The sequence below is a fragment of the Lepisosteus oculatus genome, chromosome 14, assembly GCF_040954835.1.
Source record: "Lepisosteus oculatus isolate fLepOcu1 chromosome 14, fLepOcu1.hap2, whole genome shotgun sequence".
In the NCBI taxonomy this organism is placed as follows: Eukaryota; Metazoa; Chordata; class Actinopteri; order Semionotiformes; family Lepisosteidae; genus Lepisosteus; species Lepisosteus oculatus.
The window spans coordinates 15,626,096-15,652,604 of NC_090709.1; the positions used below are offsets into that span (position 1 = coordinate 15,626,096).

A 26,509-nucleotide genomic window follows, 5' to 3' on the forward strand; every position below is an offset into this window, starting at 1 on the left:
AGTGTTATCTTCAGAAAATCCTAAAAAATATAAAGAAAGGTTCCACAACCCAAAACAAAGCTGGGAAAAGTCAGAGGACCTGCTTAGTGTGCAAAACACTTGCTGCATTGTGGGTGCTGTGGTTTAAATGCTATTGGTTTGTGAACAGAATACCCCTATCCCAGTGCATTGTGCCATATTAAATAAAAGCATGAGAAAAAGAGATTCAGAATGCAAAGCTGTGTCAGTGTTCTGTGTAAAAAATCGGTTTGAACATCATGGGAGCTGTTTTTAATAAGCTGCTGAGAAAAGAATATTTTAATCTTCCTGCTGTCAGTAGTATTGTGAATATAGTTGACCCTTACCTGAATGAAAACAGGGCGTAAAGGAAGGGTTTCAGAAATCAAACAAAGCTTTATTCCCGTGTTTACAGTCTGAGTAATGGGAGACTGCGCTGTTCTGCTTCCTATGGTCATATACGGGTTTTTCGCATGAAGCCGTATTGAACAGTATTTCTCGCGTTGTGAACGTGTGCACACAGCGGTCCCCCGGGTTCCAGTTCGTGCGTAATTACGCATCGATGAAAAACCGGAGGTTTAAAAAAAGATAATTAGCTCACTGATAGTTTGATGTAAAGGCTGTGGAAATATCCACAAGTCGTGATCTTTAAAATGCATTTGGTTTGACGGCGTTCTGTGCTTCCATTGCGAAGATATGGACAAAAGAATATTCGTGCATGGTCAAAAAAATGTCATAAAATCGAAAAAGTAAAGGCTGAGAAAGCATCCACAATGTATTTTATACACAAAACAAGCATTCTCGCAACTCTAAGAGGTTTCGTGAAAGCGCTACAGGCGTGCCAAAATCGTTTTCGAACTTCGAGCTAACTTTACCCCGGTAACTTTCTTCTGCTGCTGTTATAAATCAGCCTTAAACATTTGAATGCATACCTTACTGCTGCTAACCACATTCACGTGTTTACAAAGCTTTTTTCTGTCCGTTATGTTTTTGCTAAATAGTTTCTCCGTTTCCCTCGTACTGTGATTGTCAGCGAGCGCAACAAGACTGAAACAGTGTAAAGGCAGGTAAAAAAGACAGGGTAAAACGCCTGACTGTCGGGAGTGGGATTTGAACCCGTGCCTCTATTTGGAGAGCGAAACACAAAGCTTAAAAGACACGAATCTGAATTTGCTGTTTTTAACCGCTCGCCTATCCTGAAAAAATGTGTGCTGCTTGCACTAGTTGCATGCGATTTTCCGTAACTTTAGGACGATTGATACGACTGGACGAACACAATTTGTGGCGTTTAGCATGATAGGACTTTCGGAGACACAGGCCACACACTCACAGCCCACTCAGTATTGATGGAACGGAAGTGGAAACAGTCACCAGCTTTAGGTTTTTGGGAATTCACATCTCTAAAGATCTAACCTGGACTGTGAACACTGACTCTATCATGAAGAAGGCTCAGCAGCGCCTTTATTTCTTGAGGTGCCTCAAGCGATGGGGGATGCCAATACATGTGTTGGTGAACTTCTACCGCTGCACTATCGGGATCACCGTGTGGTATGGCAACACCTCTTCGCGAGAAAGAAAGGCACTGCAGAGAATGGTCAATAATGCCCAGAAGATAAAACACTGAGATTAAACAGCTCTATGAGGACCGCTGCCGTGGTAGAATTCTGGCCTTCACAGAGGACAGTCACCACCCAGGGCATGAGCTCTTCACCCCACTGCCCTCAGGCAAGAGATATAAGACCATACGGACAATTACCACTAGATTCTTCAATAGCTTCTATCCACAAGCAGTGAGACTGGCGAACACATTTAGCCATCCCCCTCGGACCACACCTACACCATCACCATCTACCTCATTGTAATTTATTAATTGTACGTCTCCAGTCATTGTTTACACGTCTGTATTGTTTACATTTAAACTGTCTGCATGTTTACTTGCACATTGTCTATTGTTTGTTTGTACATTGTCTTGATGCACTGTTTGCACTTTGTTTTGTTTTTTACACTTGTTTTATAATCGAGAGACTTTCTGTAAGTAAGAATTCCATTGTACCAGTACCGGTTACATATGGCAATAAAGTTCAAGTTCAAGTTCGATATGGAAAATGGTACCGTTGCATTCGGGTCCGGACTACCAGACTCAGAAACTGTTTTTGCCCCGCACTATCAAACTATTAAACTCCCAGCCTCTCTCACTCTCTCCTCACCTCTCACCTATGATCTGAACCTCACAGTGCCTTCTTTCTTACCAAAAACCCAAACACACATTGAAAATCTACCTCTACCATACATGTCAAAAGCTCACTCCCCATCATTTCTATCCCTTTATTTCATTCTTTTGATGCATGTTTTTGCACATAACCTGTTACCTTTTTGTTGTTTTGCACACTGCCTGTTGTTGTTTTTTGCACATCGGCTGTTGTCTCTTTCTTTTGTTATACAATTGTATTGTTGTTGTGTTTTTTTCTTTGTACTACTTATGTCCGAGAGCTAGCTAAATACCATTTCGTTATTCCATATACCTGCGTATGAGTATAATGACAATAAACTTGAACTTGAACTTGTAACTTGAATTTGAACTTGAACTTGACATAGTCTTGCAGGCAGTATATTATTTTATCGTTTACTCGTATAAAAAAAACATGGTCTTCTCGTTCCTAAGTCAGATTTTTAGTGCTTTCGAACGCTACTTCCAACCTGGACTGACAGCTCACCCGATCTGTTTGTGATCAGACCATGGAGTGGGGGACTGTACCAAGCGTAGGTTCCTTCCCAATGCTGAGGCGATCATTTGGAAGATGGGTGTGAAGAGAGACAAGCTTTGTCGACTAAAAAACAAGGCAGGATAAGCATGAATACTAATCACTGGCGACAGTTATGCTCTCTTACTATTGAGACTCCTACATTTTTTTTGAAGACTTTGAAACTAAAGGTAAGCGGAGACAAATGAAACAGGTACGGGTGGGGATTGAACCCACGATCTTCGGTTTACGAGACCGACGCCTTACCACTTGGCCACCGCGCCTTCAAATAAACAGGAGAATAATGTTGTTCAAATTATTTTTTTCTGAACCTGGTTTACATCGCCTGGAGGCAGCAACAACAATAAAAGGGATACTTAACAAGGAGATGTGCTGTAGCAGTGCGACTCCAACAGATGCTCCTGAAGAGACTGGAGGTTTAAGCCAGCTCCTTAGAGCGCTCGGCCGTGTTACTCTCAACAGCGGCTCTTCAGCTCTTGTTGTTTGACCTAGTGGTTTTATAACGCGTGGAAACGACCGCAACTTCATTTTCTGAGATGCTTTCTCTCATGTGGTGAAATCTCGACCTCTTTGGCATCTCTGGCTATAGTTTTTCCTGTAGAGCACCTCTGCTTATAGTGCCCTTGAAGTCATTTTATTTTTACAGGAAGACGCATTCCCTAACGATCTCTCCTGTTTTAGAAATGCTTCATAAGGCATGTTTGATTCAATGGACAAACAGTATACTAATTGTACAATGCAGATCTATGCGGCATTTGTACTGGATTTGACTGGGATTCTGAAATACTTCTTGAAAAGGTATTCAGATTTTCTTGAACCTATAATAAAAACACAGACCCGAAACTCCCTAGCTTCCAATCTCTTGCTGTCCTTAAACTCGGACGTGATGTTCTGCAGACGTGCAGTGTCCCTTTACTCTCGTTGTTTTCAAAACGACCTCCGTTGTCGGGCGCAGTTAAAGTGGAACTGGCCTGACCGCACAGGAAAGTACAGAATGATAAAATGTTTCTACGGCTCAAAATGTCCCTTTAGACCCTCGTCATGTCTCTGTGAGGAACGGGTAGGTAGAGAGGTTTAACAGATGCTCACGATGTTTCACACGGGGTGTTACCTGTTGTAGTGTTTCAAAAGATGTGTTAGCGGACCACAGATTATCTTGAAAAGATTTGGGTTTGCACTGGCTGGGATTCAAACCTGACTCAATTATTTGGAAGGCGCCTGTACCACCAACGCACTTCCGAGAAGCACCTACAAATTATCACAATCCTCTCTCTCACCTACAAAGTTATGGAGACACAGACGTCCAATGAAAGCTCAAGGCTCAAATCCTTTGTTGTGATATCATTTTAATTAATATTAGCTTTGATAAGGTGTCATTTTTGCCACTTAAAGGTAAAGTCTGCTCCTTTTCTCCTGGTATAGAAAGAACGTGTTCCATCTTTGTTTAAAAACACCACTAAAAGTAAATTATTCAGCTCTACCGCCTGTGAGCATTGACAAGACATCTCAAAAGGACATGTTAAATAAGAACACGATCCTTCCAGTTACCATTCCTGTGGTTGGGGCGTTGTTTCACCCTTTTGCGTTAAATCATCAGTACTGCTGTTTTTCTATGGATACTTTAATCAAGAGCACTTAAAAGATGCAAAAAGCTTTCAAATAAAATAGAATTGAAAGACAGTCGAGTAAGGAGGTAGAAAAAAAGCACTCCCCCGTCTGGGAATCAACCACCGTCGCCCATGTAACTGGATACAAAAATAACAGATTAATTTGTGCCCAGTCTCTTGAAGCTTCGATGCGATTATTTTTCCTTCCTTATTTCTTCATTCCTATGAATTTACTCTGTAGTAGAAGAAACGCGAAAGTGGGAAACTGCAGGCATTCTTCGTGAGTGGTGTGATCAGTGAGCATTTGCACATCTCTAAGTCTGTTCCATAAACTTTATCATCGGGGATGTAGCTCAGTGGTAGAGCGCATGCTTTGCATGTATGAGGTCTCGGGTTCAATCCCTGGTATCTCCAGGTGCTTTTATGTTAGAGTACTCGCATCGCAATCTTCTGTTGAGTGAGAACTCTTTGCTCGTGTTCAGAGAGAGCCAGGTTTACACAATTAAATGCAGTTTACACAATTAAACTCGACGTGCTGCAGGGTTGCGCTTTTATTTTAAATGTACCTCTTTTAGTTCTATAAAATCCTAAATTATTTGAACTAATAATTTAGTTCAAAGTCAGGAAATCCAGAGATTGCTTCACACTTGTCGTGGCTGTTGCAGAAAACACATATTGAATCTCACCAGGGATTTCTTGATTGATCATTCAGCGAGCGAATCCTCCTTCTGAACTCAGCACTAAACTGAAAGCTTCACGAACTCCTCACTCCGTGTCCTGTACTGCTCTCGTGTAGATGTGAAGCACAGCCGTAAACACACATTGAACTTTTTCCGTTTGTTAAGGAAAATGCAAAAGAGCATGACAAGTATTGATCGTATAAAATATCCATGGCACAACTCGAGAAAGTACTGAAGGACTACACATCGACTTTTGATGATTACAAGAGATTCAAGAAACACAATCACCCGCACCTGGGTTTGGATCCTGAACGCTAGAGTTAAAAGAACATAAGCGACGGATATGACCTATAAACTCTCTTAATTGTCTTATAGTTTATGAAATAAAACAATTTCCAAATGAATTCTAACTGTTGATAGACGATTTATTGAATTTTAACAAAATCACAATTACAACCTTTTTCGGTTAAACTGTTATTCACATGCTCTAACGTAAATAAACGTTAGTGTCTTCCGGTGTGTGAGTCAATTTCTCCAAAAAAATATTTGTTAGTCTGGCGGGAGGCTGTGCAAGGTGTTAAGAAATAGAATTTCTAAAAGACAGGCTCCCTAAGCTTAACATCAAGGCTGTTTTCTCTACAGAAATGCTCTTTAAATTTCAGCACTGTTGCAACTCCCTTTATAAAGGGTGTGCACAAGTATACAACCAAGGCATTGAAAGTTTTTTTTTAATTATTGTTCCAAAAAATGTTCCATTTGTTTTCTTTTTAATGTTGTTGATTAAAAGATTTTATTAAATGTGAAAAAAATCTGAATGTGAAAAAAGGTCAAAATGCTATTGAAAAAAATCAATAATGTGAGGAAAGATGGACTGTGGGAGCCCCTTAACTACCCATGTCATGCTGTATTTCTCACTCATTCTACTGGGAATGGTACACGTGACTTGCGAGGATCCCGACAGTGTCGATTTTCTTTCAGCGCCCGGATAGCTCAGTCGGTAGAACATCAGACTTTTAATCTGAGGGCCCAGGGTTCAAGTCCCTGTTCGGCGGATGTGCTATTCTTAAGTCTATTGTGAATGTCATTCTAAATAGTCTTTTATCTTTCACTCTTCTAGCTGTACTGTGGTTATTTTAAATGTCCATTACTTGTATTTACAGTAGTGTATTTAGTGTTTCATTTCACAAACCGAAAATGTTCAAGTAGATCTTGTCACTCTACTCCACGTCATTATCTAAATTAAATCACAGTAGAGTACAGGACACGCAGTGAGAGGCTCACACAGTGAGTACTCTTGAATACGACAAGAGGAAAGGCACACTGCACATCTGCAGAACATCACGTCCGAGTTTACAGTGACAGCAGAGGTTGGAAGCGAAGTAGTTTTTTATTACTCGCTCGCTGAACGATCTCTCAAGAAACCTCGGTTGAGATTTTACGGGTGTCTAACAATCACGTTCAAAAAGGTGACGATGTTTTTTTTTTTAACTAGGTAGCCTTAATGGCATCGCGGTGTGAGTAGATCTTAAAGCAGCTGCAGACAGAGTACCCGTAATGGCAACACGTTTCTGCTTTGAGTTCGGCTTTTCTTATTTCTTCTGCAGAACCAGTGGTATCGGAATATACTGATCCGCATAAGAAGCGCTTTCGGGTTCTGATCATTTTTATTGAGCGCTGCTCTAAACTTTACATTTGCTCGGGCTAGTTTTCCCCATGAAAAAAAGACATATCCCTAATTACATGATTTCACTTTTTTTTCTTATCAACGAGTAGAAAGAAATAAAATATATACTTCATTATAAGTACCACAGGCAAGATGCCGTTGCGTTCAGGTCGCAGTTACCCCTGGAGACGTTTGTTAAAATCTCACTTCTAATAAAGAGGTCTTTCTCGTTAGAGTAGAAACGATAGAAGCCTTAAGCGGGGGAAAAAATCACAACATCTCGCATTTCACGTGTTTAATGTTAACTGTCTCAGTGGTTGCTTTGGTGATTGATGGCTCTTCTCCCTCGCAGGGTGACGGCAAACGTCTTCAGGGAGGGAGTCTCCCACGCACGGCTTGTCTTTATCAAGAGCTGAGACAACAGAAACAGACTTCCAACTGACATTAATTACTTCTTGAGCGTTTATGACCGTCTTTAAAAGTTGAGAGCAGGTGAAAAAGTCTTTGGAAATGAGGAAATGACTGCCGACAGTAAACAGAGCTGACGCTCAGCTGCAGACAAGCGCTCCTCGTTAGTACAGGTTGTTGCGCGGGAGACTGGGGTACGTTTCTGTGACAGGGCGCTGGTTTAATTTTTTAACAATCTGACTTCACTTAAAAAGTGTGTACTGTGTACTACGTTTCGGACTAGTTAGTGCGGTAGAATATGGAGATCATCTCCAGCTTTGAGCTCAACTGCAACAAGAAGTCATGCTAAATGTAGTTTAGTGAGTAGACATCGCGAGACAACAGAACGAGAGTAGAAAGCAGGAATATAAGGTGTAAGGGCATGATCTGTGTAGTTAACAAAATAGTTAAAATAATATTAAAACGTCTCTTTATTAAGATACACAACATTTATGGCGACGAGAGATGAGTGCTTGACGGACTCAAAGCGAGCAGAACACTGCAGATTTTAGTTCTCTTGCTGGTAGAAACGAACTTTTGAATTTTCTGACTGTTCGTTTAGCTTGCCCATTGGAAGATATGGCAGCCGCGCCGAGAAGCTTTGCTTATGCCCGGCTTTTTTCACCGCTTCTACTGAACCTCGTAGCTCCGGATTTGTATACGGAATACAAGATATGGATGGAGTCGTACAGATTTTTTTTAAATAGCCGGTGGATCTACAGAAGCTCAGGATGCCGTGAGACGTGCTACATTACTGCACTGTATCGGGGCTCCCGTGCAGCGGATTTTCGCCAATCTCCCTGGAGAAAAAGGTACATATGAAAAGACTGTAGCTGCCTTAGACGCTTACTTTACACCGCGGAGAAATGTGGTTTTGGAACGGCATAAATTTAGGCAGAGAACTTAGTCTCAGGACGAATCTGTTGATGCTTTTGTGACTGCACTAAGAGAATTGGCTAAATCTTGCGACTTTGGAGTATTGGAAACTGACATGTTAAGAGATCAACTTGTGGAAAAATGTGCACATAAGAGACTATAAATTGCTGCAGGAGGAAGGGCTGACTTTAAAAAGAGCTCTTACAGTCGCTAGAATTCATGAAGCAGCTCAAGCAGAATCAAGAATGCTTTCTGACCACAGTGACAAAGTGACACTGAACGGGGCGCTCGCTCAAACTTTACAAACAAAAGCCGAGCAGCAGGACACAGTCATGCTAGAGAAATAGAAGAACAGGGGACGGCTGACATTACATGTTACAGGTGCGGACTAACAACGCACAAAGCAGATGAATGCGGAGCGTGAACAGCAAAATGTCTACACTGCAAGAAAACAGGACATTGTGCACATGTCTGCAGAACATCACGTCCGAGTTTAAGGACAAGTATACCTTTTATTGTTGTTGCTGCATCCAGGCGATGTAAACCAGATTCAGAAAAAAATAATTTGAACAACCTTATTCCCATGCTTACTCAAAGGCGCGTTGGCCAAGTGGTAAAGCGTTGGCCTTGTAAACTGAAGAGCGTGGGTTCAAACCCCACCTGTGCCTGTTTCATTTGTCACCGCTTTCCTTTAGTTTCAAAGTCTTAAAAAAACTTGCAATGTAGGGATCTCAATAGTAAGAGAGCATAACTGTCTCCAGTGATTAGTATTCGTGCATATCCTGCCTTGTTTTTTAGTCGACAAAGCTTATCTCTCTTCACACCCATCTTCTGAATGATCGCCCCAGCATTGGGAAGGAACGTGCGCTTGGTACAGCCCCAGACTCCATGGTCTGATCACAAACAGATCGGGTGAGCTGTCAGTCCAGGTTGGAAGTAACGTTCGAAAGCACTAAAAATCTGACTTAGGAACGAGAAGACCATGTTTTTTTATACGAGTAAACGATAAAATAATATACTGCCTGCAAGACTATGTCAAGTTCAAGTTCAAATTCAAGTTAAAAGTTCAAGTTTATTGTCATTATACTCATACGCAGGTATATGGAATAACGAAATGGTATTTAGCTAGCTCTCGGACATAAGTAGTACAAAGAAAAAAACACAACAACAATACAATTGTATAACAAAAGAAAGAGACAACAGCCGATGTGCAAAAAACAACAACAGGCAGTGTGCAAAACAACAAAAAGGTAACAGGTTATGTGCAAAAACATGCATCAAAAGAATGAAATAAAGGGATAGAAATGATGGGGAGTGAGCTTTTGACATGTATGGTAGAGGTAGATTTTCAATGTGTGTTTGGGTTTTTGGTAAGAAAGAAGGCACTGTGAGGTTCAGATCATAGGTGAGAGGTGAGGAGAGAGTGAGAGAGGCTGGGAGTTTAATAGTTTGATAGTGCGGGGCAAAAACTGTTTCTGAGTCTGGTAGTCCGGACCCGAATGCTCCGGTACCGTTTTCCATGTCATGCTAAACGCCATAAATTGTGTTCGTCCAGTCATATCAATCGTTCTAAAGTTACGGAAAATCGGATGCGACTGGTACAATCAGCACACATTTTTCAGGATAGCCGAGCGGTTTAAAACAGCAAATTCACAGCTTCATGTCTTTTAAGCTTTGTGTTTCGCTCTCCAAATAGAGGCACGGGTTCAAATCCCACTCCCGACAGTCAGGCGTTTTACCCTGACTTTTTTATCTGTCTTTACACTGTTTCAGTGTTGTTGTGCTCGCTCACAATCACAGTACGAGGAAAATGGAGAAACTGCTTAGCAAAAACATAACGGACAGAAAAAAGCTTCGTAAACACGTGAATGTGATTAGCAGCAGTAAGGTATGCATTCAAATGTTTAAGGCTGATTTAAAAAAGCAGCAGAAGAAAGGTGCAGCACAATGCAACACAATTTGTGAGAATTTGCGGGTTTTTATGCTGCTTGGACTTCTTTCAAGCCTATGAGGTGACCCCCGTTTTATTTACATTTTCAAACTTCAGAACTGAAAAACAAAAAGGTTTCATGTGTGACAGCATTCCGTTGCAAATACCGTTTCCACGATGTATTCAGCGACGGGAATGAAATATTTTAGTGCTGGCTCTGCTTTAAAAAAAACACTATTGTTCCAACCCCCAAAAAGACAAAAGTGGCATGCCTGAATAATTACCGCCCAGTAGCATTAACATCTGTGATGATAAAATGCCTGGAGAAGCTGGTGTTGTCACACATCAACTCCTCCATCACAGAGTCCCTGGACCCCCTGCAGTTCACCTACCAGAGCAACAGATCAGTGGATGATGCTGTCTCCCTGGCTCTGCATACAGCCTTGGAACACCTGGACACTAAGAACTCGTATGTGAGAATGCTGTTTTTGGACTACAGTGCAGCATTCAATTCCATCATACCCAGTCAACTGGTGACAAAGCTCAGGGGATTAGGTCTGTGCAACTCTGTCTGCAACTGGCTGCTGGACTTTCTTATCGAGAGACCACAGGTGGTGCGGATAGGCAATAAAACATCAACACCACTCACCCTGAGCACTGGAACCCCACAAGGCTGCTGTCTGAGTCCAAGGTTGTACTCCCTATTTACTCACGACTGCACAGCAAGACACAGCAACAACCACATCATTAAGTTTGCCGATGACACCACTATAATAGGACTGATCAGTGATGATGACGAGTCCACTTACAGGGATGAAGTTGTACAGCTGCTTCGGTGGTGTCATAGCAATAACCTGGACTTGAACATAAAGAAAACGAAAGAGCTAATAGTGGACTTTCGGAGACACAGGCCACACACTCACAGCCCACTCAGTATTGATGGAACGGAAGTGGAAACAGTCACCAGCTTTAGGTTTTTGGGAATTCACATCTCTAAAGATCTAACCTGGACTGTGAACACTGACTCTATCATGAAGAAGGCTCAGCAGCTCCTTTATTTCTTGAGGTGCCTCAAGCGATGGGGGATGCCAATACATGTGTTGGTGAACTTCTACCGCTGCACTATCGAGAGCGTCCTCACCAACGGGATCACCGTGTGGTATGGCAACACCTCTTCGCGAGAAAGAAAGGCACTGCAGAGAATGGTAAATATGGCCCAGAAGATCATCGGCTGCGGTCTCACCAAGATTAAACAGCTCTATGAGGACCGCTGCCGTGGTAGAATTCTGGCCATCACAGAGGACAGTCACCACCCCGGGCATGAGCTCTTCACCCCACTGCCCTCAGGCAAGAGATATAAGAGCATACGGACACTTACCACTAGATTCTTCAATAGCTTTTATCCACAAGCAGTGAGACTGGCGAACACATTTAGCCATCCCCCTCGGACCACACCTACACCATCACCATCTACCTCATTTTAATTTATTTATTGTACGTCTCCAGTCATTGTTTACACGTCTGTATTGTTTATATTCAAACTGTCTGCATGTTTACTTGCACATTGTCTATTGTTTGTTTGTACATTGTCTTGATGCACTGTTTGCACTTTGTTTTGTTTTTTTTACACTTGTTTTACAATCGAGAGACTTTCTGTAAGTAAGAATTCCATTGTACCAGCACCGGTTACATATGGCAATAAAGTTCAAGTCAAGTCAAATGCGAGGAATTTCAGAAAAATCTGGAAAAGCAACGCTTGCAGTAAATTACAAATTTAAAGCGTGTAGTCAGCATGAACAGAACAATGTAATGCTCTGGAAAATATGATCTGAAGCTGCAATTACTCTTTTATCTCGGGCAGTTCATTCCGATACGATGTTTCCGCAGAATAAATGAAATGCCGAACTCCAAACATGTTCTTGCCATTATTATTACTCCTGCTACTGTAGTTTTAAGCTTTAATCAGTGGGCATGTAATGTTGTAAAGGGGCTGGACTACTTTGTTCCGTCAAAATTCCATTATGTGAATTTATGCTTTTTTAATATAAGCATTAACAATACAATGCATGCTCAAAAACCGTTACTTATTAGCTTAAGAAGCGGCAGTGTTTTGACAAAGTGCGGTATTCAAACAGTAAATGCTGAAGTGTTTAATACTTGATTGAGAGCAGATCTCCCTCGATTTAGACAAACTTTTGTTCGGCCGATGATTTCAGATCAAAATCTGAATCAAGTGGAAAGAAAGCTGAATTACGCTGGGTACTGGGTATCACTGTTACACCATCAGGTCATGCTAAGAGGATTTGGGGGATCAAACTGACACAGAGGGACCCAATGTGGGGACTGAACCCACAGCTCTGAGATTAAGAGATTCATGCTCTATCAACTGCACCTATAACTCTTGTGCTACAGCAGTAATGTTTCTGGGTGTGGATGAACATGACATAATAGGCTGACAGCAGGAACACGTGGCCCACAGGCAGTGACAGTATCGCTATCACATCTGGCTGCAGTATATTGTGTTGAGAGCAGCAATAACTTTCCTGCAGAGATGGGAGTGCCTTTAATACAGCTCTTTCAATCGGACAGAGTAACAGGAACTGACCTAAAGTTTCGGCTGTGGATCCATCTCCACATAGGGGAAGGAGACAGTAAAATAGCAATGAAGAAACAGAAAGAATTGTGCTCGCTGCAAAGTAGGAAAGAGGTGGTCAGATACATAAAACAGCTTGGTGATAATTTGCAGCGACAGTTTTATGTTATTTAGTACACGGATTTCTCATCATGTTCCTTAAGATGTGTAATTTGTATGTTGGTTGTATGAGAACAGTTTCTTCTCAAGTCCTGTCAATTGACAGTGGAGAGCTAGCTGGTGCACATCTTCAAGAAGACTCTCTTTAAGGCAATTACAAGTTTCTCAAACAAATCTGAGTCATATTTTTAAAATAATTTAGCTAATGAGCAACGAGAGTATAAATTAATTCTCCCAATCTCCAAACAAAGATAAAACTCCATGTGTGAGTCTAAGTTTCTTTGAGGCTACTAATGTACGTCATTATTGGACATTCCCAGTGATATTGACTAAGGAGCTCAATTTTTACATGTTGTAGTTCAACATGTGCAAAACATTCGTATCCCCTGCAAATATCGGCAAGGTCAGTGATATTCTCAACAATGCGTGACATTGCAATTCGTGCCATACTTTTTCCCGATGTATTCTGACATGCCAAGATCAGAGGGTCATATTTAAAAAACTGGTGCATTAAAATTGTTTGTACTTCAGGATTTTGATAGTCTGTTACATTGTCTTTCACACATCAGTGTCAGAACTGTGAGGCATTTTCATAATCGGGGGGGAGGCCGTAGAAATAAGCAGAAAGTGCAATCACTTTTTCCCAGTGTAAGTCCGTGTTATGGTGAGTTTTTAAAATTGGTTTGCGATTTTCTGAAATATATTCCATACAAAAATATAGTTTGGATAGTCGCTATTTGGATATTCCCTTTCAGTGAAGATGTCTACAGTTTTCCAGCCGGATTAGTACTGATCGAAGAGAGCCATCTACAGGCGAAAGGCGACATAACATTAGGCTGGGCAAACGATTTTTAAAATTTTTTAAAAAGAAATAAAAAATGAGATATAATGATGTGTTCCGGCTTAACTTAGACATTGCACGACTTTAAAACCTATAAAAACAGGTTTCGAGAGTTAAAAACCACTTTTTATGCGCGAAAAATGGATGATTTTTCTTCCTCGTGATCAGCTCAGAATCTCTGTGTACGCTGTAAGGTTTTTACTTCTTAATTAAACGTTTAAAATACACGAATTTCATAAAGACACCACACGTTTCGAAGAGAAAAAATCCCATTCTTTTCTCTTCCTGTTGTGTGAAACTCATCAGCAGGTCTTTTTTTCCCAATCAGAGGCTCTGAAAACAGCGTACCGCCCACTGCGCTCCGTCAGAGAGGGGCGCGGCACCGAGAGAGGGAGGAGGCGCGGAGCGCAGCAGTACAGAACGAACGTTCTACTGCCTGGAGCGCTTATGGCAGCGATCGCGTCTGCATTTATAACTTAGTTTTTAAAATCAATCAAGCAATATGAAGCATCTCCTTTTACTTCTAAGTCCTTTACTTATCATTAAACAAACAGCTTTTCAACAAATTAGACGTATCACTTTATAACCGTTAGCATCTTATTGTACTTCCTAATTATATTACACGTGGAAAATAATACGTTTTTAATAATCTTTAATGATTTATACATTTTGGAAAGGTTTAATCTATACAAAACAGTGTTAGTATAAATTATAAATATAATAATTATCATACATAATATAAGGTATAAATGACAAATATAGCAGTAATAAAACTGTGTTGGAATTGTTGCACTTTTTTCCATGTCTTGTAAAACGTAATCATTTACAAGACTTTTGTCAAATGTGCATTTGATCTGACAAAATAAAAATATAAACAAATGAAAGTAAACAAAAAAGTAAATTATGAAATAAAATGTGGCACTAGTAAAATAAATCAAACTAAAGTTCTAAAATAATGAGAAATAAAATTTAAAATATACTGAAAAATGCTCCTTTTCCCATCTGCACTGAGATGAAGCCCATCAGCAGCAAAGGCCTGAGCAATGGGCTGCTTATTCTTCAGAAGCACTCTGTTGCTCCTGAGGAACTGCACATGGTCCATCTGAGAAGGGAGCTGTGAAAGAGCCCGGTTAGCTTCTTTCACAGCTCTAGCCGTAAATGAGTCATCACAGAGCCGTGGCAAAATTGAGCAAATGGCGAAATGTACCTTACAAGGAGATGCTCTCCTTACTGCCACAATCAGTTCTTTCATAGCTCTAAGGATGTCATAGGAGGAGTCACCCTGAGCTATGTTATTTGTCCCTATGTGAACGATCAGTAATATATCCTCTGTCAGGGCCTGGAGGTGGTACAGGTGCTGGTGGGCACTGCGCTGCAGTGTTGTGCCAGAGTGCAGCCACACCTGCTCTGCTGGCATCAGTTTCTCCAGGCCCCGCAACATAGAGTCACCGAGGACATACACTTTCTTTGGACCTGATGGGGAAAAGTTATTATCAAAGCTACATCATAAAAATAAATCTTAAAAGTATATAAACTATAACTGAACAGCAAACATATTCAATAAATAACAATGAACAATGAATAACAATGTAAATGTTAAAAATTATAACCAACGAGAAACCAGCTATCAGAAGGCACGGGGAAGTTACATCAGCAGTTATGTACAGTATAGAGGATTAATTTCACGTTGCTGGCTCCAGGGATCAGCCTTTTGACCTCCCTGGCGCATCAGCATCCATAATCTGCATGTTTTCAAATTAATGTACTCCCTAGGTATCTACAAATACAGATATCTTAAGATGCTGGCTCCAGGGATCAGCTTTTCACCAGCCTCCCTGGCGCATCGGCATCGGCTACAAGATGTTCCTATTCGTATTCCTCAAAATTATCTGCATCTGACACACAGTGTAACATTAGCAATAGCCTGGAACTTAAGAAACCTAAGCAAGAATCCTCACCTCATTATTTATGTAATCATCTAACAATGGATACTCAATTATGCCACTAACTTCATCGTCACCCTCCTCTACATAATCCACAACAAACAAGTCACCTGTTCTATTTACATTTACTACCCTGCCTGGCCACCAACATTCTCTCCCATCTTCACTACTCACAAACATGTGCTCTACTTTCTTGCCTACGAAGTCCTCTGCACTAACAGGAAGCAATTCTAAATAACTATCTATATAATCTTTCCACAAATCAAACCACCACATTTTTCTAAATCCATCATATTTTATTTTAAAAATATACTCCTGGCCATCTAGTCTAATTTCAGCAACTGTGCCCTTGTACCACACCTTCCTACCTTTCTCATCAAAAGCATGTCTAACTCTCTTTCCTAACAAGTGTTCTGGTTTAATTAACATAGGAATTCTTAATCTTTCCATACCAACCTTTTTTCTACCTAGATCTCTAGCCTTAAAATGCTGCTTAACAGCCTCCTTTAAAAACTCTGCCTTTTCTTCAACAATACGTTCTGATGGTGCCAAACAATAATCTTTTTCTTCTCTAGATGTACCTGGGATTTCCTCTGGCCTGCAGACAACACTTTTTAAGTTAGCAATCAGCTGTTCTAGACTAAGCCTTTTCCCGTCCTTTGAAAAATTGAAAACCCCTTTTTCATTTTTCATTCCTATCACAAATCTCCTAAACTTCAACTGTGTTGTAACTGCAGGAAGCTTCTTGTCCTCATCTAAATTCCCCAGTTGCTCGTCTATTTCTTCCTCACTGTTCCAAAGTCCCCCATACTTTCCTATCTCTACCGCTAGTACTTCTTTTGTCCTTATATCTCTTGTTTCCTTTTCTATCTTTTTTTCCTTCTTCTCTCTAAGTGTCTGCAACCTGGCATCTCTTATCCTAGCCATCCTCTCACAAAACACAGCCCTCTGCTCTTTAACTGATTCTCTAGCTTGAGATAAAACTTCTGCCTTCTTTTCAGAATCTAGTTTTTCAAGCCACTGCCAAGACCTGTTCTCCTTGAACATAATCATCCCCTCGACAGCTAATGCTGTTGCTCTGGCCTTAACTTTAAGTAAATTATCAAAGATTCCAAAATCCCTCTCACAGCTAACATTCGTCTTGGGTGCTGATTCAAGCTTTTCAAACATCTCCTCTGAAACCTCATCATACCTGCCATATTCTAAATGATCTGCTACCATCCTACAACACACCTTTACAAAACTAGCAAGGATCAGTTCCACAGCCTGTCTAGTCATGTCCTCAAATTCAGGGCTCCTCTGTTCTGTTAGCTTCTGTAGAACAGGTCCACAATGTACCTCTATGTCGATGAACAAGCGTACCTCACCTCTGACTAATTTACTGCTATCAGCCTGCCATTCTTTCAGTTTGCACACTAACTCCCTGTATCTTGCATTCATTTTTAAAACATGCTCTTTTCTTCCCAGAGCTTTCCACAAAGGCTCTGTCACTAATTTACAAATAATTCCCAGTGCTCTGCATCCTGCAATAAACTGACCTACACTCAAATCCTCAAACACTGCTTCTATTAGTTTATTTTCATTACGTATATCATGCATGAATTCCAGCAATTCAGCATGCAAAAAATAAACTCCAGCTGCATTGTGGAACATTGCATTAATTCGGTTTCCTTTAAAGGGAACCAGAGGGACATGATCCGATTTGCCCTGACTCAACAAAAAAGATCTAAACTGCACAGATTTGCCACTTTTCTCACACCCTCTTTCATGGATGGCTTTGCACACTGATCTAATCAATCTAACTGTACCACTCTCTCCTACTGTTCTATGCATCCAATCTAAACTAACACTGCCCACCTTTTCACCACCAAAAATCATTCTTTCCCAGACAGAAAGTGTAACATTTGCCTGATGTGCCAAGCCATCAATTAAATGTAATCCACAGAACAACTCATTGATAACTCCGATCCTAGCCTTGTCTGTCTCACTGAGGTCATCAAATCCATCTACAATTTCAGGCAAGATATCAGTTCTGTACTGAGCCAGAATTTCATTAAATTTTTTTTCTGTACTTGCCCTGTCGCCAATTAGATTTGTAATTTTGCAGAAAATTTCCTTCTCAGAACGTGTTGCATCCGAATCCCTTCTTCCACTGTTAACAACATCTTTCACCATCTCTCTAACTGTGTCAAATATGCACTGAGCTGAACCCGATGCCTGCTCTCTGAGTCCTAAATGCATTCTGCTACCATCCTGGAAAGAAATCCCTGCAGTTCCATATTTATGGCCATATTTAGTGGTCCCATCTGTGGCAAGGGTTAAATTACTTTCTTGCAACAGTTTTTCTTTCAGATGTTGCAAAGAAACTTGCCTCGCTTCTAACACAAGATATTTACAAAAACTTTCCCCTGGTAATCTATCTACCTGAATATCTACTAATTTATCCAAAACTAGTCTGACTATCTGAGAAGCCTTTCGTGCACTAACGCCCATGTTTGCTACTAAATCCATATAAGCCTCTCTTACAGCATCACTATACTTGCCTTTTTCATACATGCTAATATTGTGACTCACTATCCTGTCTATCTCTGTTTTCAAGCCTTCATATTCTCCCTGCCAGAACTGTACCTCCTCATTCAGGTCCCTCACCCTATGTGCCAAATCTGCTTCAGAGTCACATTTCCTTTTATAATACGCAACCTTCTGCGATTCCTTTTTTTTTGTATATCTAAGCTTTTCCAACTGTTCTTGCAATTCATCAATACTCTTCTCTAGCTGTGCCTTTTCCTTCTCTAACTCACTTTTCTCCTGTTCATTCAAAATGACTGTCTGCTCACACTCCACAACTTTTTGCTCAAGTGTCCGAATTTTACTATCCCTGCGTCTAAGCCTTTTATTCACATTCCTAACACTTCCATGTCCTAACTTTTCATTTGCCTTGCTTAATTTATTTGAGAGAGCTTTAATTTCACTTTCAGCCTTATAAAGCATAAGTCCTCTCTCTTTTTTTTTCTTGTCTAACCTAGCTCTTTCATCATCTAGTTTCCTGCATTCTTCCATTAATCTATGCACATTTTTAAACTGTGCTCCTAATTCACTAACTACCTCATTAGTGCACTTTACATCACTTAATTCACTCATTCCTGATCTTACATCACAAGCAGAACTAGTGCTAGCTGTTTGCTGTGCATCTTCTGCAGCTGAAATTTCACTGCTCTCCTTTCTTACTAGGGGCAGAGCAAAGATCTGGCTGTCAAAATCTTCCCTTTCACTTTTTCTTATGCGGGATTTCTTATTGATGATCCTCTGTACATACAAACTAATCACTCGCTGAAAATATTCTTTTTCCTGTTCATTTCTTAGACCTAGGTCGAAATTGTGATTTAAAATATCAAAAAGAATCTGTTTCCTATTTGATTTTTTGGCTCCGGAAAATTTGTAGATCTCCATCATCGCTCTGTTCGTCAAGATTTTAACATCTAGTTTTTTTATTCGTTCAGATTTTAATTCTACATCTATCCCTAATTCCTCGAAGTAGCTACTGATGTATTGCTTCCCCTTACCACCAGGGCACACAAACGTTTTCTCAGGATTCATTTTTTTCTTTCGCAGTGTGTCTCTGATTCGCTGCGGCTCGGCACCGGAACGGTTAAAGATGGCGTCAAGTCAGGCACCCAGAGGGGGGGGGGGGGCGTCTTCCCGCCTCCATAACTAAAATGCCAAATAGGAGTGGCTTAAGCGACATACACAGTCGTGTAACTGACAGTTTGAGGTAGCCTATCGTGTAAATTTCGCTTTGTTGCTGATAGGTTAAGCTTTCGAAACTCTGCCCCAAAGTCATGTGACTGATTTTTCGCCCTGTTTCGTTGGTTAAACGCAATGATCACAAGCACCACCATGGTAACTGGGATGTGTAGTTTTTAATTCCGTTTGAATTATAACTGTACGTACTGTCTTCGTATTTGGCCAGGGCTTTAAAGAGAGGGCGCGCCAAAAATTTTCGGTGCCGTCGTCTCCGCTTTAAAGGTACCCCCGTCGCGGAAGAATTCGATCTCGGGACGTTTGCCCAGCGTAATAACATCACAGCAGCAGCATTTAAGGTGGAACGAAAAACACGCATAAGAAGCTGGCGAATAAGAAGCCAACTTCAGCCTCGTAGCAGACCCTGGGAGGCACGCTCAAAATAATCATCTTTCCCAGTACTTCAGAGTCTTATTTAGATCGCTTCACTGCAATTTTATTTGATTGATTGGAGATGTGAAGCCATCGAGCCTGAACTGCGCTTCACATTGAAATTGAAGCCATTTCTCATGTTCTCTCAGTGTCGAGGAAGCAATTGAGTGTAAAGGAGGCGACTTGAAAATGAAACGTGTAATCACCTTACAGAGGGTCTTCACGACGGGGTGCGTCAGCTAGTTCTCCATTATTGTCAATTTACTGGACTTCTGAAGAAACCTATCTACAACGAAAATACAAACTGCACAGTTCAAGGCACATGAAGAGAAATCAGTGTGCCGATTGACTCAAAAATGTCGCTACAAACAATCTACCAGGCTGATTTACTTGTCCGACCACCTCCCTCTGTCCCCCTTTGCTGTTAGCACAATTCTTTCAGTTTCTTTTCTTGTATTCTCCTTGCTATTTCAGTGTTCCCCATGTATAGATGGATCCACAACCGAAACCGTTTTCACCCTGTGTTTCTGCAGCGTCAGTCTGTATGAGGAGCACACTCTGCACAGCTCCAGTGGCGCAATCGGTCAGCGCGCGGTACTTATACAGCAGTGCACAGCGAAGTTATGCCGAGGTTGTGAGTTCGAGCCTCACCTGGAGCAGCGTCTTTAGCTACTGAAAGCAACTGTCAAGTTTAGATATTATTAGGTATCTGATGGAGATAAATTAACATCAAACGAAGAAGTAAAGGTTTACTTCGAGTCACAATCAAATAAGGCTCCACAGCTGAAACATTGTGTTTCCTTCTCTTTTCAGCGTGGAATAAACCTTGACTTTTTCCTTTGAAGCCCATGCATTCTGACGCAGCTCCCTACTTAAATTACCATCAGCTGTGTACCTCCAGCTGACCTGTACACAAATATATGAGAGAGGTCTACTGAGACGAGAGGAGCACTGAAGACTTGAAAAAGCTCTCGAATTAGACTCTGTGTTTTTGTTGTTCCCCAGATTTGTTTTTAATGTTCTTTTTCTTTTGAAGTTGTTGCATTTGTTTTTTTTTTTTGTAGTTGTTAGACTACTACAGGGATTTACCTAGGTTCCTGGAAGACTTCTTGTTTTGTGTTTGTTGTGTTTTCGGGTTAAAATTGTTTTTTTTTCTATTTATAGGACCCCACGCATTACTATGGGAGTAGATAACTTTAGTTCTTACATTGTACCTGAAATTACCACATAAACTACTACTCTGTTTCCCTTTTTTTAAAAGGCACAAGTGAAGTTTGTTTTTCCTTGCTGCTGATTGGTAGCTACAATGGGTCAATTGCAATAAACCCTTATACAATAAACTCCACTGAAATTTGTCAGCAGCTCTGTACTAAACCTGTTCTCAATTGCAACAAACCTAAAATAACAGCTGCTGCCCGTTAGATGTTACTGCATTAGGAGTCTAGCTTAAACCACCTCTTCATAGGTTTTAAGCTACTCAGTAGCGGACTAAGCAGAACAATCGATCACATTAGAACTGTCTTGAATGTAATGGAAATAATGTACTCATTAAGTAACAAGCTTATGCACCACTTGCTTGAAAATTATTATTATATTTAACTAAAATTGCTTTCCAGACACCACAAATATTCACAATGAATGTTATCATTACACGTATTTACTAATAAAAGTGTTATTTATTAATAATTATGTATATGTTCCATGTATATTTTTATTAGTAGCTGTATTACAAGTAATGCATATACAGTCTTTATTATAGTTAGTTTTCAGTTATCCTGGGGAGGGAAGAGAATGGAAATTAAGGAAATAAAAATTTAAAGGGCTTTTAAGTCTTCAATGTGTTCTGTCATAGCTGTGTGTTGTCACATCTGGGTGTTAGTTTAGTATATTTGTTGTATTATTTATTGTGATTTAACACTACACTTGTGTTTCTCAGGAGAAAGCAGTAAGATTTTGTTTTATTTGAGGGTACAGAAAATTGTATTGTACGCCCAAATGTAAGGTTACGTTAAGAAAACATTATTGTTACCTTTTGCAACGTTATTTATTTAAGACGGTTCTTCAGAATAGTGTCCCTTACGTATCTGTGACTGTGGTCCAACAATAACGGTGCTGAAATAGCCGGAATGTGTGGGAAGAAGATGGAGATGGAACAGGAGGCTTATTCAGTCGATAGAAAGGTTGTGTAAGACTGAACACACTAAGGTTATGGTACTGGGTTTAAGAACATTACGATCCTACAGTCTCCTGATCCATAATCAGATGTGTTATCCAATGTACCAATGGCCCTTGTACCGCATTCCTCAAGTGCACCACTGTGAGCTTGCGCCGTTACAATAATACATCGCCCCAGTCCAAATTTTCTCAATTAGGTGCACGTTTTCTATGTGTATTTAGTAAATAAGTCTTTCATTTTGTCTGTTTTAAAAATTGCATCTCTTTAAAACAGACAAACGAGTTTATGTGTTGTGCTGAAATTCACACATGAGGGCATTCAAACGAAAGAAATCACAGAAAAGATATCGCGCTTAAAAAGAAATCAGAGTGGAGACGCTGGTGATAGAAAACAGAGCTTCATACGATGCATGAGATGCTTTACCTTTGAACTAAACTTGGCTCTTTAATCGTGTTAGGAAGAGTGTATAGTCAACAGTGTACATTTTAAAAATCTAAGCAAGATAATGAGACACGAAGTGAATTTGGAACACGAGCCTCTCCTTCATTGTTTAATGAGCTTTTGATGAACATCTAAGTGAAAGACAAATTCACTATTTTCACTTTGTGATTAAAAAACACTTTTATCACACGTTAAGCACTCCTGATGGTGTCGAATAGTTCTCTTTTCTACCCTCATCATTTGAGGATCCCCAGCTAAAATATCTTTTTAAACTACAACAAAATTGCAATATTTTGAATACTATTTAAGTTTACATAGTCACATTCCCAGTGATATTGACTTAGGCGCTCAACTATTAACTTCTTGTAGTTTGACTTTAGCCAAAAGTTTGAAATCTCTGCAACTATCAGGATGCTTAAGGACATCCAAAGAAACCCCATCACATTTAGGGGAGACGGTGTTGAGGTCCGATTAATTTGAAATGCGTCTCTGGGGACTTTTGATTTACCAACGTTATGTTTAACTGAAGGATATGCGGACTGACTGTGCCATAAAAACTAACGCACACATCACCTTTTTTCTACATTCACAGGTTTTTGGCTAAAGACAAAAAAATCGTTTTTGTTTCCTTGCCAGCTGGCAGTAATTCCTCTGCACTGACAAAACAGATGGGTATTTTATCTTTCGCAATTTGTATGGATTTTTTTAAAAACAAGTTGTTCCAAAAATTAAATGAACACTTCCATTAAATTTAATGTAGAAGGATGTTGCTTTCCATAATGATAAACTGTGTGGCAAGACAGGCACCACTGAGACTCAACCCCAGGATCTCCTGTTTACTAGGCAGGCACTCTAACCAACTAAGCCACAGCATTCTCACATCCTAGTGTTAATTCTGCATCAGCAGGGTCAGCTTGTCGGCACGCCTGTCTCCATTTGGTGGTTTGAGCTGACGTTGCCATGACGTTGCCATTAAATGCGACCGAGAATACTCCAACCGGCACGCCGCTACGCCTGCCGTCGGAGAACTAAGCCATGGCACTGGCATCAGATATCCCTTTTACAGCCACTTGGACACATCTCAATTGCTCTGAGACACCTGCATTCAGTGTGCGCTGAGCCTGCTCGCTGAGCAAGTAACGAGAAATGGCTTATGTCCAAGGAGTTCAATATGCTTTTTATGTTCAATGGGGTGTCCACTACAGCTAACACTGAAGCGCAGCACAGGCTCTGTGGTTTGACATCTCACAAGGTAAATGTTGAAATTGTAGGTGGAAGAGGAAAATTACCCTTGAGTATGGGGAAAGAGGCAACTCATGTCCGGAGGGGGCTGAAGTGTGTATGGAGGTGGCCTAGTGGTTAAGGCAATCTCCTCTTAATACATGATACTCTGCACAAGTAGGTTTGAACCCCATTCTCCTCGAGGAAGGGCTTTGACACATTTTGACCTTTTTAAACTTGGTGTGCTTTCGTTTTGTTTCTTCGCTCCTGTACTACAGCAGTAATATTTCTATAGGTGTATGATCATGGTAGGCTGACAGCAGGAACACGTGGCCCACAAGCAGTGACAATATCAGAGGTGTCTGCAGTGTGTTGGTTTGTAAGCAACGATAAAATAACTTGACATGGAAGCAGGTGTGCCTGCATTAATACAGCTCCATCGAGAGGAAAAAGTAACACAAGAACCGACATAAATTCAACAGCACGTTTCTGCAGCTGAAAACGGAACATACTCCACGTGATGATTGAGCTCACAACCTCGGTATAACTCCACTATAAAAGCACCACAACCTGACCAATTGCGCTACTGGAGCAGCACAGCACAGTAGCACATTTTCCTCAGTGCACTCAAACAGTGCTTCTTCCCTAGCCTACCAGCTTCAAGACTTTTTTAAATTGATCAAAGATTCATTGGAAAAGGTTTGTTGATGGGTCAGGTGGGAATCACACCCAGATTCACTGCTTGCAAGGCAGCTATGTTCATCATTATACCCAGGACTGGCGCCAGGGGAATGATCTGTAGGGGGTTGGGGGGGGGGGTCTGAAATCCTGAGGGGGGTAGTGATATTTCGGTTTAAATGGAGCCATTGCAACCATCCAAGTGAAGTCTCGCAAGCATGCCACTGATTAGTATTTCATGTTAGAAGATAACGACAAGCAATCTGGTATTTAGTGATGAAGAACAGTTCCACGTTCATCAGAACTCACGTGATTATTTTTGCTTGGAGCATCAACCATATGTGTTCATTTTTGCAACAACATCAACGGTAACGAGGTTCTGAATCATTAAGAAATCATTGTAAAACCAACAGAAAGTAGAAACTTCTATAACTACAGTCCTAGTTATATAACGATTGTAAGTATAAGGATAAACTACTGCAAGGCATTGGTCCACCTGAGCAAATAAGGTCATAATAATGTTGACACCCCAAAACATAGACACTATGTAACGTGCTGTTCCTGGACAGATAGCCCTCCTGCACATTAAACAGTCTGATGTAGTAACTGTGAATTCGGGGTTAGTGTAGTTATCTGACCATTGACAATTTATCCAAAACTGAGGGGGGTGGGACTGTTCAGTTGAGGGGGCGATTTTGGCATGCCAGTAACATTTTGACAAAACGTCCAAGAGTTACGAAAACACTTACTTTGTGTATAAAGTACATTGTGTACACACTGTAAGTTCAGAACGCGAGAAATACTGCTCAATATGGGATCCTGTCCAGGAATATCAGGGCTGTAAGGGGGTCAGATCTATAGATGTAGTAAACACATTAGTGGAGACAGTGTGTCTGCCCTCTGTGTGAGAGCCAGACAAGAAAAATAATCTGTGGTCTGGGAAGAAGAGACCCTCGTTGGAAGAGTGGTGCTTCTCACAGGAGAGAATGAAAAAAAATATTTTTCTCCTTGGGGGAATTAAAAGCACTTATGGGAGTGGTAGTGCATCTGATACCACATCAAAAGGTTGTGTGTTCAAATCATGTTGAGATCGGATGATGTTCAGGTTCAGCTGGTGCCGAACCCAGGAATTAGACCATGCCGTTTGGTTTTATCTGTACACCACATAGATAATCTAAATGAAATAACAGAGCAGTACAGGACACGCATTCAGGAAATTACACAGCAAGTCATTTTGAACATGACAAGAGAAAAGGCACACTGCACATCCGTGAAACATCACGTCTGACTTTAGAGACAGTTACATCACAGAATGGAAGTTTCAGGCCCCTTTTTCATTACAGGTTCAAACTAACCTGAAAGTTACAGAGTTTTAGGTCACTTTTGTATTAAAATGTGTCTGAAGCCTATAAATATAATTTGTCCTTTTTTAAATTGTGGATGAAATCCAATCCCATGTACCAAGACCTTACAGTATATTCATGTTAATTAAAATGACTAATGCTATTGGACATTAGCTGGTGCTTTTTGTAACGATTTGCTATTTCATGCTGGAAAGAAGGAAACCCGACCAACGTTTGCTTTCAGGTGCGGTTCATTCACATAATGGACATCTATTTCTGAGTAGCCTGATTTAAAAACACACGAACCCGGTAGAAGTCGAACCTCCAATCTCATGATGCAAAATCAGACGCGTTATCCATGAAACCACTGGCCAATCATGTAACTGAATTGCACCATGGTGAGTTCAGCACTGCAACTAGTAATTACTAGTAATAGTAATAATCCCATCCTAAATTTCTAAGTGAGAAACGTGTTTTCTACATTTTTATCAGTTTTAAAATATCATCTCTTTAATACAGACAAAGGGTTTGTGTGTCACTTTGAAATTCTGATTGATTTAGAATTCAAAGAAAAAGATGTTTTCTTCAACAACGCAGTGCAATTATGACATCTTTCACTCTACTTCTGTCTTGTAGTAAAGCAGACCTTGCAGTGTGAGCATTTACTCTAGTAAATTAGGTCATGTATCATGTTAAATCACTTCTTCAAAACAAAACATTCCTGGTGCACGTTTTCTCCATGAAAAAAATACATTTTTCCCTTACATGATTTCTCTTTTTTTTTCCATCAGAGTACAGAAAGAAGAAAAAAGGGAAAAGCAGTGTCGCAAAAAAACTCCATCGCCCTTGGGAGATGTCAAGCTCATCGGATATGAAAAGTGCCCAATAAAAGCAATTTCTTTTCATTTATCTTAGCGTCAGGGCTGCTATTGTGTGTAGAGGAGGCAACTTGCTCAGCCAGCAGACTCACCGCTTACTG

The 26,509-nt window shown here is 40.6% G+C and overlaps 3 non-coding genes across 3 annotated transcripts; 2 read left to right on the forward strand and 1 right to left on the reverse strand.

Moving 5' to 3' along the window:
- Positions 1 to 2,950: 2,950 nt before the first annotated feature.
- On the reverse strand, positions 2,951 to 3,022 carry trnat-cgu (transfer RNA threonine (anticodon CGU)). Its single transcript has one exon. It is a non-coding gene; the product is annotated as a tRNA-Thr (tRNA).
- A 1,686-nt stretch (positions 3,023 to 4,708) lies between these two features.
- Positions 4,709 to 4,780, forward strand: trnaa-ugc (transfer RNA alanine (anticodon UGC)). Its single transcript has one exon. It is a non-coding gene; the product is annotated as a tRNA-Ala (tRNA).
- A 15,456-nt stretch (positions 4,781 to 20,236) lies between these two features.
- Positions 20,237 to 20,330, forward strand: trnai-uau (transfer RNA isoleucine (anticodon UAU)). The gene is made up of 2 exons: positions 20,237 to 20,274; positions 20,295 to 20,330. It is a non-coding gene; the product is annotated as a tRNA-Ile (tRNA).
- Positions 20,331 to 26,509: the final 6,179 nt, after the last annotated feature.